Source organism: Podarcis gaigeae (genome assembly GCF_964106915.1).
Source record: "Podarcis gaigeae genome assembly, chromosome: 1".
Classification (NCBI taxonomy): Eukaryota; Metazoa; Chordata; class Lepidosauria; order Squamata; family Lacertidae; genus Podarcis; species Podarcis gaigeae.
In genome coordinates this window covers 4,557,764-4,573,076 of record NC_139678.1, presented here as the reverse complement: position 1 = coordinate 4,573,076, position 15,313 = coordinate 4,557,764, and the positions used below count along the sequence as shown (strand labels likewise).

The 15,313-nt window shown below is 48.2% G+C and overlaps 1 long non-coding RNA gene across 1 annotated transcript in view; it reads left to right on the top strand.

The window, feature by feature from the left end:
- LOC310844907 overlaps positions 1-15,313 on the top strand; it is a 100,271-nt gene that overhangs the window by 64,464 nt on the left and 20,494 nt on the right. The gene's annotated exons all lie outside the window — the stretch shown is intronic.

Sequence of the window (15,313 nt, the reverse complement as noted above, 5' to 3'; positions counted from 1 at the left end):
AGTGGTACCTATTTATCTACTTGCACTGGCGTGCTTTTGAACTGCTAGGTTGGCAGGAGCTGGGACAGAGCAACGGGAGCTCACCCCGTCGTGGGGATTTGAACTGCCGACCTTCTGATCGGCAAGCTCAAGAGGCTCAGTGGATTAGACCACAGCGCCACCCGCATCCCTATGGCTGTAGGGGTCCCTTCCAATTCTATGATCCCTGTTTACCTGGGAAGCAATGCTGAGGATTTTGTTAGATGCACCCGGAGGCTCGCGATGCTCACGGGACTCCGTGGTTCTCTATTCCTGACACGCTTGAGCCTGATGAGGCCCTCCAGGCCTCCCCCTATTTGGCCCATGCGTCTCTTATAAACAAAAATTTGCCCTTTTCCCCCTTATGGGGTGAAATATACTCAGAGTCGCAAAGTGATTTCATGCTCTTTATTCAGCTCATAGTGGTGAGGAGGAATGAATGAATGTCCCCTCAAAGTATCTGCTTTATATACATTATTTACACAATGGGCTGCACATGATTGGCTCATTCCGGAATTCTACTGTAAGCCAATCAGGTTGTGGATTCACTTCTATCTGGAGCATGATTGGGTGGTTTCTGCTAACCAATCATACTGCTGCATTGTTCTAGGACCAATCAGACTGCTGCATTCTGAATCCTATTCTTCTAGGACCAATCAGACTGCTGCAGTTTGGATCCTATTCAACTCAGTACATAACATGGGGTATCCAAGAGCCCATATAGAGTCCTTACTTAGGTTCCCTATTGGTAGGAGAAAATAGCAGAGGCCAACCAGAGAATATTGAGAAGCAAAGCAGCTGGTAAGCCTGTTCTCTATTGATCTGTTGCAACAGGGTCCTTGCTCACCACACGCAGGAGGGAGGAGGAACCCAGAACCAAGGTGTGCCGGCCCTTATATAGACATTTTAAATTCCCTGCCCCCTGGAGCTCAAGACCGTCCCTCCATACATCATACATACATCACAGAAAGGGTGATCTACAGCAGAAATCTGAGTGCTTTTTTCCCTCCTGTCTGCCAGGTTACCTGTTTAATGGTCACTTGATTGGATTGCCTGGGGAGCCTGGCCAGTCTTTTGTAATGATAAATACTTAGTTCCTGAGCCAGGTCATAGCTCACACCCTATTCATATCTTAAATGTGCCCTTAAGACAGGATTTGTGAAGGAAAAAGACAATGGGGAGGCTTTTCCATTTTCCTTTGACCTTGCAGAGAAAACATTTGGTCAGTTTGGGAATCAATATGGTTTCAGGTCGGTCTTCCTGTGCTGATCTTTGCTTGGTTGGTACACTTATGAACATTTAACATATATCTAAGACCTCAAAATTCCTATCACACGTCCATTTCACAGAATATCAGGTGAGGGGCAGATAAAGACATGAAGAGGGCTGTGCCTTTGCCTGCGTGTGTCAGGGCTGCGCATATCAGGATTGTGGCCTCAGCCGCACGATAGGTGTATGATAGTGTGCAGCCGAATCTGCATGGCACATTCTGCTTGCCTGTGGCTGCAACTGAACAGGGATTCTTATGAGGAAGAGACCTTGTAGATTCGCTATTGTAGAGAAACTTCCCAGGAAGGCTGTTTTTCCCAGGCCAGAGCTCAACAATGAATAGCCCTTCCGCCCTTTGAATAGAAGAGGATTCTAGCCCTTCGCGTTTAGCTGCATCGTGCTGATGAGTCACAGGTGAATTTCTTGCCTTTGTTTTTGGAAACTGTAGGGGAAACCTGACATCCACTGCACACTTAAATGTATCCTGTTGAAATGAATTCAGGGGCAAGATTATGCTTTACATCAGTGGGGGTCCTCATATCCTACTGTTACGGAAAAATCTAGGCATGAGGCTGCTCAGTCACCCAGCTCGTTGGGCAGAGCCCGCGGGTCCCTGCGGAATAAAGGAAGGAGTCTCAAAGCGGCTAACATTCTCCTTTCCCTTCCTCCCCAACAACAAACACTCTGTGAGGTGAGTGGGGCTGAGAGACTTCAGAGAAGTGTGACTGGCCCAAGGTCACCCAGCAGCTGCATGTGGAGGAGCGGGGAAGCGAACCCGGTTCACCAGATTACGAGTCCACCGCTCTTAACCACTACACCACACTGGCTCTTCATATGCCTTCATAGCTTGAAGAGGCTCTAGATTCAATCCCCAAGATCTCTAGGTAGGTCTGAGAAAGCCCTAGCTGAAACCCTAGAGAACTTGCAACAATACCAACCCAGATGGTCCATTTGCCCAATACGAAGCCACAAAGAGCCTTGCCACTGGATCAGACCAAAGCCCCATCTAGCCCAACATCCTTTCATTCTCACTCTGGCCGGTCAGGTACCTATGAGAAGTCCACAAACAGGACCCGAGCACCAAAGCACTCTCCCCATTTTCAATTCCCAGCTACTGATCTTCAGAAGCATTTACTGACCCCATGTTCTCTCTGCTGAAATGGGAGAGGCTCCATCAATATCAACATTGTGCCAGCTCTAGAAGACACTCCTGTTTGGGCAAATGATCTCCGGGCTTCAACTTCCTGCTTTAATTATTGTTATGATTGTTATGCTACTTTAGAACGCTTGTTTATTATACCTTTTAATTATGGGCGTTTTCATGTTCTGATGAAATGGTTTTTGCCACGTTTTGCTATGCATTTTTTATTATGGAAGCTGTTGTGAGAAACTACCTTGGTATTTGTTACGGGAAAATCTAGGCGCGGGGCTGCTCAGTCCCCCAGCTGGTTGGGCAGAGCCCACGGGTCCCTGCGGAATAAAAGAAGGAGTCCAGCCACCAACTGGAGCAAATAGCTGTAGACCAAAGTTTATTGCGCAACAGGTTCAAAGAGGAATTTTGAACCCCGAGGATGGGGTGACAAAGACTTTTAAAAGTTTCTATCTTATCCCAGCATACAGTTCATTAAGCATCATCACTACATCATTGCTACATCAGAAAAGGGGAGGGTTCTACATGATTAACATAGGAGGAATTTTTTGGGGCAACAGCCAGATACAGGATATGTATTGGGAAGTACATTCTAAGCACCTACTACAAAGGGACAATTTCCGCCCTCCCTTCCCCACAGGTGGGCAGGGTTTCCGGCACCGAGCGGGCTCACCTGGGCGGATGCCACCCACCTGCTTGGGCCAGCCTTTGACCCAACCTCGGCCAGGGAGGACAATGGATGGCCAGCCAGGGGTGGGGCTAAGGCCAAGGAAAAGAGGCTGACCCCCGTCCCCAAGCCTCTTTTCGTGTAGAAGGGCATGCTGTGTAAGTTTGCGCTTTGCAGTCCCCTCTCACTGGACCTCATCTGCCTACATAGCCTCAGCCAGGCAGGCTGAGGGTTATCTGCCAAGGCCTGTGCCAAGTTTCCCACGTCTGAAGCTCAATAAAGTTGTGGCCAATTTCAACCCATACTCTGGTCTCTGTTCTCATCATTTGGGGTAAAAGGGGTGGGCACCACAGAAAGGGTTTAGCACGTGTGCCCGCAATAGAACTTTTGGTTTGCATAGTCTGCCACCTGGGCAAGTCTGGAGGAGTGCCTTTGCCCAGCGATTGACACCTGTGAGTACTTTGCTGTGAATACATGACCTCCCGCTTGAGGGATTATGCCGGGGACCGAGTGGTTTCCAAGTCCTTGGCCAATGAAGCAAATTGGCGGTGGAATGAAGGAAACTGGCAAAGGAGTTGATTTTATGTGATTTTTAAAGCTAGGTAACTTCCCTGAGCTGTCAAGTCGAAAGGATTTATGCATGATATTTGTAACATTTAACAACTTTAAATATGCCCCACCCCCCCGTAATTTCCGTAACACTACCAAGGGGTTTCGTGGCACCATTCCCATTTTTTTTTAATAAAAACTTCCTTAGAGATACCAGAATTTTCCAAAGTAGGGGGTCCATGTCTTGACTTTTGAAAAACAGGGGGTCTGCGGTATACTTAGTGAATTGGTAACCACTGCCTTAGCTATTTTGCTGGATATTACAGAAATATTAATGATTTCACCCCATAGGTGGCAGCATTCGACAGATGAGGGAAATGACAAAGCTTGAGCCAACCCAAGATTTTTGTAGTTGCTAAACTACACTTTTCAAGTGTTCAAAAAGCATTTCCTAACCACTGCCGGATTTATGTATAAACTAAACAAGCTATAGCTTAGGGCCCTGCTCTCTTGGGGGCACCCCAAAAAATTAAAGGAAAAAACAAACTGGGTGTACATTTCCAAAATATAAGATAAAAAACAAATAGAATAAAACCTACCTACAGCAACAGTGTTTTGTGTTGTGTAGGCTCCTGTGATGTAAGTCATGGGCCCCGCCTGCTAGCCTGCTCCCTAAAATATCACTAATTTGCTCATTTCTAGATAGATAGATAGATTCTTTATTGTCATTACACAAGTGCAACATTGCACAAGTGCAACGAAATTGGATGCCATCCCTTAAAAACAACAAAAGCAACACAACAACAACAACCAAACAAACCACATTGCAGCCACACCCACACCCACACCCATCAAACTCCCAGGTCACACTATCGAGTTACTGCATTTAAGAAGGCCACAGCTCTTGGATAGAAACTATTTTTCAGTCTATTTGTCCTTGACTTGATGTTTCTGTATCTCCTGCCAGAAGGCAGTAGTACAAACAGACTGTGTCCCGGGTGAGATGCATCCTGCAGGATATTATTTGCTTTCCTAAGACAACGGGAACCGTACAGTTCTTCCAAAGATGGGAGGGGATGACCAATAATCCTTTGGGCTGTGGTTATGACCTTCTGGAGCACCTTCCTCTTCCTAGCTGTACAGCTGGAGAACCAGGCACAAATACAGTATGTGAGAATGCTCTCTATGGAGCCTCGGTAGAAGGACACCTGCAGTCTCTCACTCAGATTGTTCTTCTTTAAAAGTCTGAGGAAATAAATTCTCTGCTGGGCCTTCTTCACCAGAGCAGTGGTATTTGCGCTCCAAGTCATGCCCTGATCGATAGTCACTCCCAAAAACCTGAATTCCGCCACCCTCTCCACCCGTTCCCCGTTGATATACAAGGGCTGAATGTCCGCCTTTTTTCCCCTGTAATCCACCACCAATTCCTTGGTCTTAGTCGTATTAAGAGCCAGATTGTTCTCTCCACACCAAGCACAAAGCCGCTCCACCTCGTCCCGATAGGCGGACTCATCCCCTCCTGAAATGAGCCCCACCACCGTAGTGTCATCAGCAAACTTGATGATTTTGTTGCTGGAATAAATGGCTGTACAATCATACGTATAGAGAGTATAGAGCAGGGGACTCAACACACAACCCTGTGGTGAGCCGGTGTTAAGGCTAAGGGCTGTGGACATATGTGACCCTACTCTAACCCTCTGAGAACGTTCTGACAAAAAGTCCAAAACCCAGAGACAGGTGGAGTTGGAGAGTCCAATCGCCTCTAGCTTGGACACCAGTCTATGGGGGAGGATAGTGTTAAAAGCAGAGCTAAAATCCACAAACAGCAGCCTCACATAACTCCCCGGCTGCTCCAGATGGAACAGAGCAGCATGGAGAGTGGTAGTGATAGCATCTTCCGTGGATCTATTTGCCCTGTATGCAAACTGGTAGTTGTCAAAAGTTGATGGAAGACAGGAAATAATGTGACGGCGCACCAGTTTCTCAAAACACTTCATGATGATTGGAGTCAGTGCAACTGGTCTGTAGTCGTTCAGACTACTGATTGTGGATTTTTTAGGCAGAGGAACAATAGTTGACGACTTCAGGCAGGGTGGGACAATAGACTGGTGTAAGGACTTGTTGAAGATCTTAGTAAAGACCCTCGCCAGCTGATCCGCACAGCCCTTCAACACCTTTCCCGTGATGCCATCAGGTCCAGCAGCCTTCCTCGGATTCACCATCCTCAATACCTGTCTCACCTCATGCTCCTCTACAGTGAATGAGGGGCCCCTATGGGCTGGTGGCTGTAATACCGGCGTCTCAGGTGGCTCCTTCTCGAAGCGAGCAAAGAAGAAGTTAAGCTCCTCCGCCAGCAAAGGGTCACCGTCGACAGCACCAAGGTTAGGTTTGTAGTTGGTAATATGCTGAATCCCCTGCCACATCTGTCTTGTGTTGTTACTCCTTAAATTATCCTCAATCCTCTGCCTATAGACCAGTTTTGCCCGTCGAATACCCCTCTTCAAGTTTGCTCTTGCAAACTTCTATATACAGTATTTCACTATTAATATACTTCTTAATTGTATTTCAGTTCAACTGCAGGAATGGAGAGCGCTCCTGTGGTTGGATCCTGCTTGCTAGTTTCCCAATAGAGGCATCTAGTTGGCCACTGTGAGAACAGGATGCTAGACTAATTAGGTCATGTATGTATGTTCTGGACTTTCGGCCAATTTTGTCACAGTAGATTCTACATGCTTCATGGGATAATCTCTGTGAAGTAAGAGATTTTAATTAGTTTTTTTTTGTCACAGCAAGCGTACTCCCATACTAATAATACTGTAACAACAACAACAACAACAATTTATTATTTATACCCTGCCCATCTGGCAGCATTTCCCCAGCCACTCTGGGCAGCTTCCAACAAAAGATTTAAAATACATTAAAACATCAGTCATTAAAAACTTCCCTAAACAGGGCTGCCTTCAGATGTCTTCTAAATGTCAGATAGTTGATTATTTCTTTGACATCTGATGGGAGGGCGTTCCACAGGGCGGGTGCCACTACCGAGAAGGCCCTCTGCCTGGTTCCCTGTAACTTTAGTGAGGGAACCGCCAGAAGGCCCTCGGAGCCGGACCTCAGTGTCCGGGCAGAAAGATGGGGGTGGAGACGCTCCTTCAGGTATACTGGACCGAGGCCATTTAGGGCTTTCAAGGTCAGCACCAACACTTTGAATTGTGCCCAGAAACATACTGAGAGCCATTGTAGGTCTTTCAGGACCGGTGCTATGTGGTCTCAGCGGCCGCTCCCAGTCACCAGTCTAGCTGCTGCATTCTGGATTAGTTGCAGTTTCCAGGTCACCTTCAAAGGTAGCCCCATGTAGATCGCATTGCAGTAGTCCAAGCTGGAGATAACCAGAGCATGCACCACTCTGGCAAGACAGTCTGCGGGCAGGGAGGGTCTCAGCCTGCGTACCAGATGGAGCTGATAAACAGCTGCCCTGGACACAGAATTGACCTGCGCCTCCATGGACAGCTGTGAGTCCAAAATGACTCCCAGGCTGCACACCTGGTCCTTCAGGGGCACAGTTGCCCCATTCAGGACCAGGGAGTCCCCCACACCTGCCTGCCCCTGTCCCCCTAAAACAATACTTCTGTCTTGTCAGGATTCAACCTCATCCTATTCTCTGCTCTCCAAGCAGCTTCCCGATTCTGTTTGGGATATGATTAACTCAAGTCATTCATTGCTACTCCCACTGTGACTGCCTCTATCTCCACCTCTGGGTTGGGTTCATTGAATTATTTCAGTAGCAGCACCAGCCCCACGGCTGTAAGATGCTAAATTTGTGAGTCAGGAAATCCCTGGTCCACATCCCACCACAATCATTTCCTACTGTGCTCTTAACTCTGGGCTTTTACCCATCTTAATTTAACTCTCCCGGCTTAAAACGGTTAGATCAGTCACATTCTCGCACTCCATGCCCCTGGGATAATGGCCAGTGTGCCCACGAGGCAGCAAAACAAGAAATAAATATCCCGTTTCTCCTGAGCACAAACTGCATCTGTGTGATTCACTCTCTCCTGACCTTCAAACAATTAGCCTCCGCTGGAAGTGGGCAGTTCTGGCGCTCTTCGCATCGGGCGTGTCGGGGTCATTCAGTGCATTTGGTGCCACAGAATTAATTGCCCCTAGAGGAGGGGTCCGCTGTGTCTCTGGATGAGTCACGGGGCACCCGGGCAAAAAAAACCCCAACCAGCTGTGGGGAGGGAATTTTCAAGCAATGAATAGGGCATGGGAAAGTCCGTTCCCCCAGATTATGAAGGCTGGAACTTGGAGATTAGAGTAGCAACTTATATATGTGCTACAGGCCCTATGATCAAGGAGACAGAGTGACTCTCCTAAGGGGGAAAGTTTCAGCATTTGGGATTTTTCCATTTAGAGAAAAGATGAGTAAGAGGCGACACAATAGAAGTTTATAAAAATTAAAAAGAAAGTGGCCGGAGAATGGAGCAGAATAATATAAGTTTCAGGACAGATGAAAGAAAGTTCTTCTTCATGTAGCGCAGATTTAAACTATGGAACTCCCTGCCACAGGAACTGCAGGAATTGGGAGCACTCCTGTGGTCAGATCCTGCTTGGTGGTTTCCCAATAGTGGCATTTGGTTGGCCACTGTGAGAACAGGATGCTGGACAAGATGCTGGAGGTGGTTGGAGGATGGATGGCGGCTAACAGAATGAGGTTGAATCCTGACAAGACAGAAGTACTGTTCTTGGGGGACAGGAGGTAGGCGGGTGTGGAGGATTCCCTGGTCCTGAATGGGGTAACTGTGCCCCCGAAGGACCAGGTGCGCAGCCTGGGAGTCATTTTGGATTCACAGCTGTCCATGGAGGCACAGGTTAATTCTGTGTCCAGGGTGGCTGTCTACCAGCCCCATCTGGTACCCAGGATGAGACCCTCCCTGCCCACTCTCTGTCTCGCCAGAGTGGTGCATGCTCTGCTTATCTCCTGCTTGCTTGGACTACTGCAATGCTCTCTACATGGGGCACAAGGACACAGGAGTGTTCCCCATTCCTGCAGTTCCTGTGACAGGGAGTTCCATAGTTTAAATCTGCGCTATGTGACCTGGAAACTACAACTAATCCAGAATGCGGCAGCCAGACTGGTGCCTGGAAGCAGCCACCGAGACCACATAACACCGGTCTTGAAAGACCTACACTGGCTCTCAGTACGTTTCTGAGCACAATTCAAAATGTTGGTGCTGACCTTGAAAGCCCTAAACGGCCTCGGCCCAGTATACCTGAAGGAGCGTCTCCACACCCATCGCTCTACCTGGACACTGAGGTCCAGCTCCGAGGGCCTTCTGGACCTCCCTGTGAGAAGCCAAGTTACAGGGAACCAGACAGAGGACCTTCTCGGTGGTGGCACCCACCCTGTGGAACGCCCTCCCAGCAGATGTAAAAGAGAAAAACAACTACCAGACTTTTAGACAGCATCTGAAGGCAGCCCTGTTTAGGGAAGCTTTAAATGTTTGATGCATTACTGTATTTTAATATTGTGTTGGAAGCCGCCCAGAGTGGCTGGGGAAACCCAGCCAGATGGGCAGGGTATAAATTAATAATAATAATAATAATAATAATAATAATAATAATAATAATAATAATAATAATATTATTATTATAGATCAAGCTAATGGCCTGATCCAAAAGGCTGTTCTTATGCTCTTATGTTCCTGCTGCTCAATTCCCATCCCTTTTCTGTGCAAAAGACCTCCAGCAAGTCTGCCTGTCCTGTTTAAGCTTCAGAGCCACTCACAAGTCCTAGGAGCAGGCTGGGGTTTCATGACAGCTTAAATCCCCGTGATTTAAAGGAGCAGGACTGCGGCCACAGTAATCCAGAAGACAACAAGCTCCCTTAAGGAATCCTCAGAGCTCAGCTTTTGTTATGAAAAAGTCTCCTGGGCAGAACATTGAAGTTGGCCAACTTATATCCATCTTCTTGGCGCATTTTGAGTGGAGCTCAGGGCAATGTTGTTGCATACTTTTCAAAAGTTCATACGCAGCCCACAACACTTAACAAATCCGGAACTCTGTGATGCCCCATGGCCAACACACATAAAAGGAGGTCCTTCTTCACTCAGCACATAGTTAAACCATGGAATCCCTCCCACAGGAGGCAAGGAAGACCACCAAGTTGGGTAGCCTTAAAGGAGGTTTAGACCAGGCAAACTCCGGCCGTGCAGATGTTTGGGACTGCAATTCCCATCAAGGTAAAGGTAAACGGAACCCTGACCGTTAAGTCTAGTCATGGACAACTCTGGGGTTGCAGCACTCATCTCGCTTTACTGGCCGAGGGAGCCAGCATACAGCTTTCAGGTCATGTGGCCAGCACGACTAACCCGCTTCTGGCGAAACCAGAGCAGCGCACAGAAACAGCGCTTACCTTCCTGCTGGAGTGGTACCTATTTATCTACTTGCACTTTGAGGTGCTTTTGAACTGCTAGGTTGGCAGGAGCAGGGACCGAGCAACGGGAGCTCACCCCGTCGTGGGGATTCAAACCACCAACCTTCTGATCGGCAAGTCCTAGGCTCTGTGGTTTAACCCACAGTGCCACCCGTGTCCCCTCTAAATATATACATCACCCTAAAAGAAACACACACCAGCCACTCATCAAACATCTGCCTCTCCTTTAATTCTTCCTATACCCCAGCAGATAGTGAAATCAGAGGGTGGGTGGTCTGTGTCCCAAAATACAGGGTATCACCCACCTAACAGGCTTCCCCACTACCTTTGTGGTCCTCCTCCAAACCTGCAGCCCCCAATCCCACTCCAGGACACCTACATAATACCCTTGGATGTTGGCACCCCAGTTCCCTCTGAGGTTGCGATGATGCCATCTTCATTTGCCCCAACTTGCCTTCCTTTTCAGAAACCCATGACTTTCTTTCGGGTCATTCCCTTATTATTTACCGTATTTTTCACTCCATATGGCGCACCGGATCATAGGGCACACCTAGTTTTTTTTTGGGGGGGGAATAAAGAAAAAAAATTATTTCCCTCCCCCCAGCCCCAAACAGCAAAGAAGCCAAGACAGCGAGCGGGATCCATCCCGCTCGCTGTCTTGGCTTCGTTTTTAGCCACAGGGCTGGGGCGGGGCAAGCCTGAGGTTCCCCTGATCCCAGCCCCCAGAACAGGTCCAGGAGCGGCGGCAAGATTGCGCGCAACCTCGCCGTTGCTCCCAGAGCTTGCGGGGCTTCCCCCACACCCAGCCCCAAGCTTCCCCCGACCCCAGCCCCCAGAATAGGCTGCTATCTGCAAGCCTTGGCATTCGCTCCATAGGACGCACACACATTTCCCCTTCATTTTTGGAGGGGAAAAAGTGCGTCCTATAGAGTGAAAAATACGGTAAATTCCTACCCCGCTTGTTCTCCAAGGAGCTCAAGGAAGCATACTTTATTCTTCCCCTCCCTCTCATTTTATCCTCACCCCAATCCTGCGAGGTGGTCCAGGCTCGGAGCAATGGGGACTGGCTGGCCCAAGTTTGTGGAGGGGGGATTTGAACCTAGATCTCCCAGGTCCCAGTCGAGCACTCTAACCACGACACCAACCAGGAACCACTTCACAGCTGGAGAAGGAAAGCCGCGTGATGTCTTTACAGAGGTGGTCTCTTAATAAGCCAAGGCTTGCGTGCTGATGGGTCCTTGCTCAGACTGAGCCCTGGGATGACAGATGCAGCCCTGAGCAAACTTTCCTTTGGAGGGAAGATGGCTATTCTTCAGGTGACAATACGTGGCAACTCTAACAGATGGTGCCCGTCCCAAAAACCTTCCGGCGAGGCAACGGCTTGCATCATCGCTTGTTTTTCTAGAGGGTGTGTCTGCCGCAGGAAGGGGAAAGGTGTCTTGGAGACTCTTTGCCATTATTTTTTGTAGCTCAGGACATTGCTGCTGTTCTTTGACCCCTTCCACTTGCCCAGGTAGGAGGGGAACTCCCAGGCTGTGGCTATCTTCGAGCGGGACTGGGGGTCAGCTGAAGATGCCAGGTCAACAGACACAGCAAAGAGCCTCACATGGTTTTCAACTGCTTTCCCAAGTAGTTGGGACAAAGTCTAGCAACGATCAACGGCGGAACAGAAATTCCAAAAACCAGCTTGCTCTTCACACAGAAGAGGTCTCCCAGAGCCTGAGTGGTCTGTGATTCTGGGAATGAAATAATAATAATAATAATAATAATAATAATAATAATAATAATAAATTGTTTATACCCCGCCCATCTGGCTGGGCTTCCCCAGCCACTCTGGGCGGCTTCCAAAAAAATATTAAAATACTGTAATACATCACACATTAAAAGCTTCCCTAAACAGGGCTGCCTTCAGATGTCTTCTAAAAGTCTGGTAGTTGTTGTTCTCTTTGACATCTGGTGGGAGGGCGTTCCACAGGGAGGGCGCCACCACCGACAAGGCCCTCTGCGATCCTTTTAAAAAATAGGATATACAGTCATACCTCGGGTTACAGATGCTTCAGGCTGTGCTTTTTTGAGTTGTGCACCGCACCGAACCCGGAAGTATCAGAACAGGTTACTTCCGGGTTTTGGTGCTCACACATGCACAGAAACACTAAACCGTGCTTTGCGCATGCACAGCAGCACCGGATCACAACCCGCGTGTGCACAGACACGGTGCTGCGGGTTGCGAATGTGCCTCCCACACGGATCACGTACGCAACCTGAGCGTCCACTGTACTACAATTTCCAACCTGGAGGAACGGAGCCAGTCAGAGTGATCTCGGTGTAACAGCTTAGCGAGGACAGGAGTCCACCAGTTGAAGCAGGTTTTAAACATTTCTAGGGGGCAAGAAATGTTGACTTGGGAGCCTTTTTAGGTTGATTTATCATTGATTTAACTTGGTGTGAGGTTGTTGGTTGGCATCTGTCTGTCTCGGGAGACAAATCGAGGAGGATGTGCCTTTGGGGGTGAAGTCAAACAGTTGGAAGGTTACACCGCCTGCTGTGGCTGTTGAGACCGATACTGGAAGAAGAAGAGTTTGGATTTGATATCCCGCCTTTCACTCCCCTTCAGGAGTCTCAAAGCGGCTAACAATCTCCTTTCCCTTCCTCCCCCACAACAAACACTCTGTGAGGTGAGTGGGGCTGAGAGACTTCAGAGAAGTGTGACTGGCCCAAGGTCACCCAGCAGCTGCATGTGGAGGAGCGGAGACACGAACCCGGTTCCCCAGATTAGACTACCACTCTTAACCACTACACCACACTGGCTCTCGACACCGAGAGACATGTTTAGTTGCAGCTGGGGCAGAAGGTGTCCAGTTGTGTTGCTGCAGATGCACCAAGACGTTTCTTCTCTCTGTGCTTCTCCTACTGGTCATTCCTCCTCTACTCACCGCTGTGGAGTCACAACCCGACTGTGAAGTTAAAGGTAAAGGACCCCTGACCATTAGGTCCAGTCGCGGATGACTCTGGGGTTGCGGCGCTCATCTCGCTTTACTGGCCGAGGGAGCCGGCATACAGCTTCTGGATCATGTGGCCAGCATGACTAAGCCGCTTCTGGCGAACCAGAGCAGCACATGGAAACGCCGTTTACCTTCCCGCCGGAGTGGTACCTATTTATCTACTTGCACTTTGACGTGCTTTCAAACTGCTAGGTTGGCAGGAGCAGGGACCGAGCAACGGGAGCTCAGCCTGTTGCAGGGATTTGAACCGCCAACCTTCTGGTCAGCAAGCCCTAGGCTCTGTGGTTTAGACCACAGCGCCACCTGCACTGGATCCCAAAGAAGAGAAACTCCACGGTCTACGCAAAGCTCAGAAACTATGGAGAACTGTATGATTTAGTAAAATAATACAGTGGTACCTTGGTTTTAGCACAGTTTAGTTTATGAACAACTTGGATTAAGAACACTGCAAACCCAGAAGTAGGTGTTTTGGTTTGTGAACTTTGCCTTGGAATATGAACATGTTTCGCTTCCTGTTGAGTGTGTTCAATTTGTAAATTGAGTCCCCCGCTGCTATGGGAAAGCACGCCTTGGTTTAAGAATGGACTTCTGGAATGGATTAAGTTCGTAAACCAAGGTACCACTGTAATTCGTCCAGTCATCAGTTGAAATCTGGGTTCCCATCTCAGCTGAGCCTTGGGCAGCAATATCTGAAAGTCTAGGCTCATTCCTTTCTCTAGTAGCCATACGCAGGGCCTCCCACTGAGTTCTGTTATATTCCAGGGTATGTTTCTGTAAGAGGCATTTATAAGACGATGTGGATTTTATGAGCTCTTGAGTGGCTACTTCCGTTATAAGATAGATGTTGTCTAGAGAGTTGGGCCAATGTTTGCTTAGCATTCTGGCAATAATTTATCAAACCATGAGAAGGATAAGTCAGAAATCTTATGTGGGGTTACAAGATATCAACAGAGTTTCATTCTGCCGGCTATTTGTTGGTGCTTAAAAGAAGAGCTTTTCCCCCAAAGACAATGAGAATAAAATAGTAGCCCTCATAAACTTAATCAAGGGCTGAAAAAAGGGCTCCCTCTTCTGGACCCCAAAACTTTCCCTTTCAATTATGCGGATGTGGGTTTGAGGTCCAGCAATATCCTTTAAGGGACATGGGTGGCGCTGTGGGTTAAACCACAGAGCCTAGGGCTTGCCGATCAGAAGGTCGGTGGTTCGAATTCCCCACGACAGGGTGAGCTCCTGTCGCTCGGTCCCTGCTCCTGTCCACCTAGCAGTACGAAAGCACATCAAAGTGCAAGTAGATAAATAGGTACCGCTCTGGCGGGAAGGTAAACGGCGTTTCCGTGCGCTGCTCTGGTTCTCCAGAAGCAGCTTAGTTATGCTGGCCACATGACCCGGAAGCTGTACGCCAGCTCCCTCGGCCAATAAAGCGAGATGAGCGCTGCAACCCCAGAGTCGGTCATGACTGGACCTAATGGTCAGGGATCCCTTTACCTTTAATATCCTTTAAAAGTGCAAGACCAGGAGGTTGCTGAAACAAGTAAATGAAAGTAAGATATTGAAATTATTGGATGTGTTTTTAAATGTTTTGTTTTCTCTTGTTAATTCAATGTTTTATGTAATGTTTTTGTAATGTATCGTATTGTTTTGTTTAATTCTTTTTCTTCTTTTTGTAATCTTTAAACTGTTAATAAATATTATTAAAAAAAATAAAAATAAAAGTGCAAGACGATAAATTGGGATTGCTACCGATATGCTCCAAATCATCCATTTCTTTTATGCAATCAAGCAAGGAAGGGCTGTGGTAGAAGAACCCTTTTCATCTACTTTAATTGCACTAAAGTAAATTTTGCATACGTATCCTGAATCCCTCCCACACGAAACAGTGACAGTCTGACTCTGGAGGCAACGTGAAAAGAGAACTCTGGATTTTGCCTGAAAATCCTCCACCAATAGTCGCAGAGAGAGAGCGAAGCAGCAGCGCTCTCCACACATGCTCAGAGACACCCTCGTCATTACATCCCTGAGTGTTCAGAGACCCTGAAAACAGGTCCGACGCGGAAGCCCGAGGCAGGAAAAGTGGGGGACGTCTTAGGAAATCCAGAGGAAAGATCTCCACGCCTCTCCACTCACCCAGAGCTGACGGGGCCGCGTCCCCCGCCACGTGTTTTCAGCTTGCATCTACCAACGGACCCGCGTGAAGGAGACCCACGCGCGTGTAGCGCCCAGGG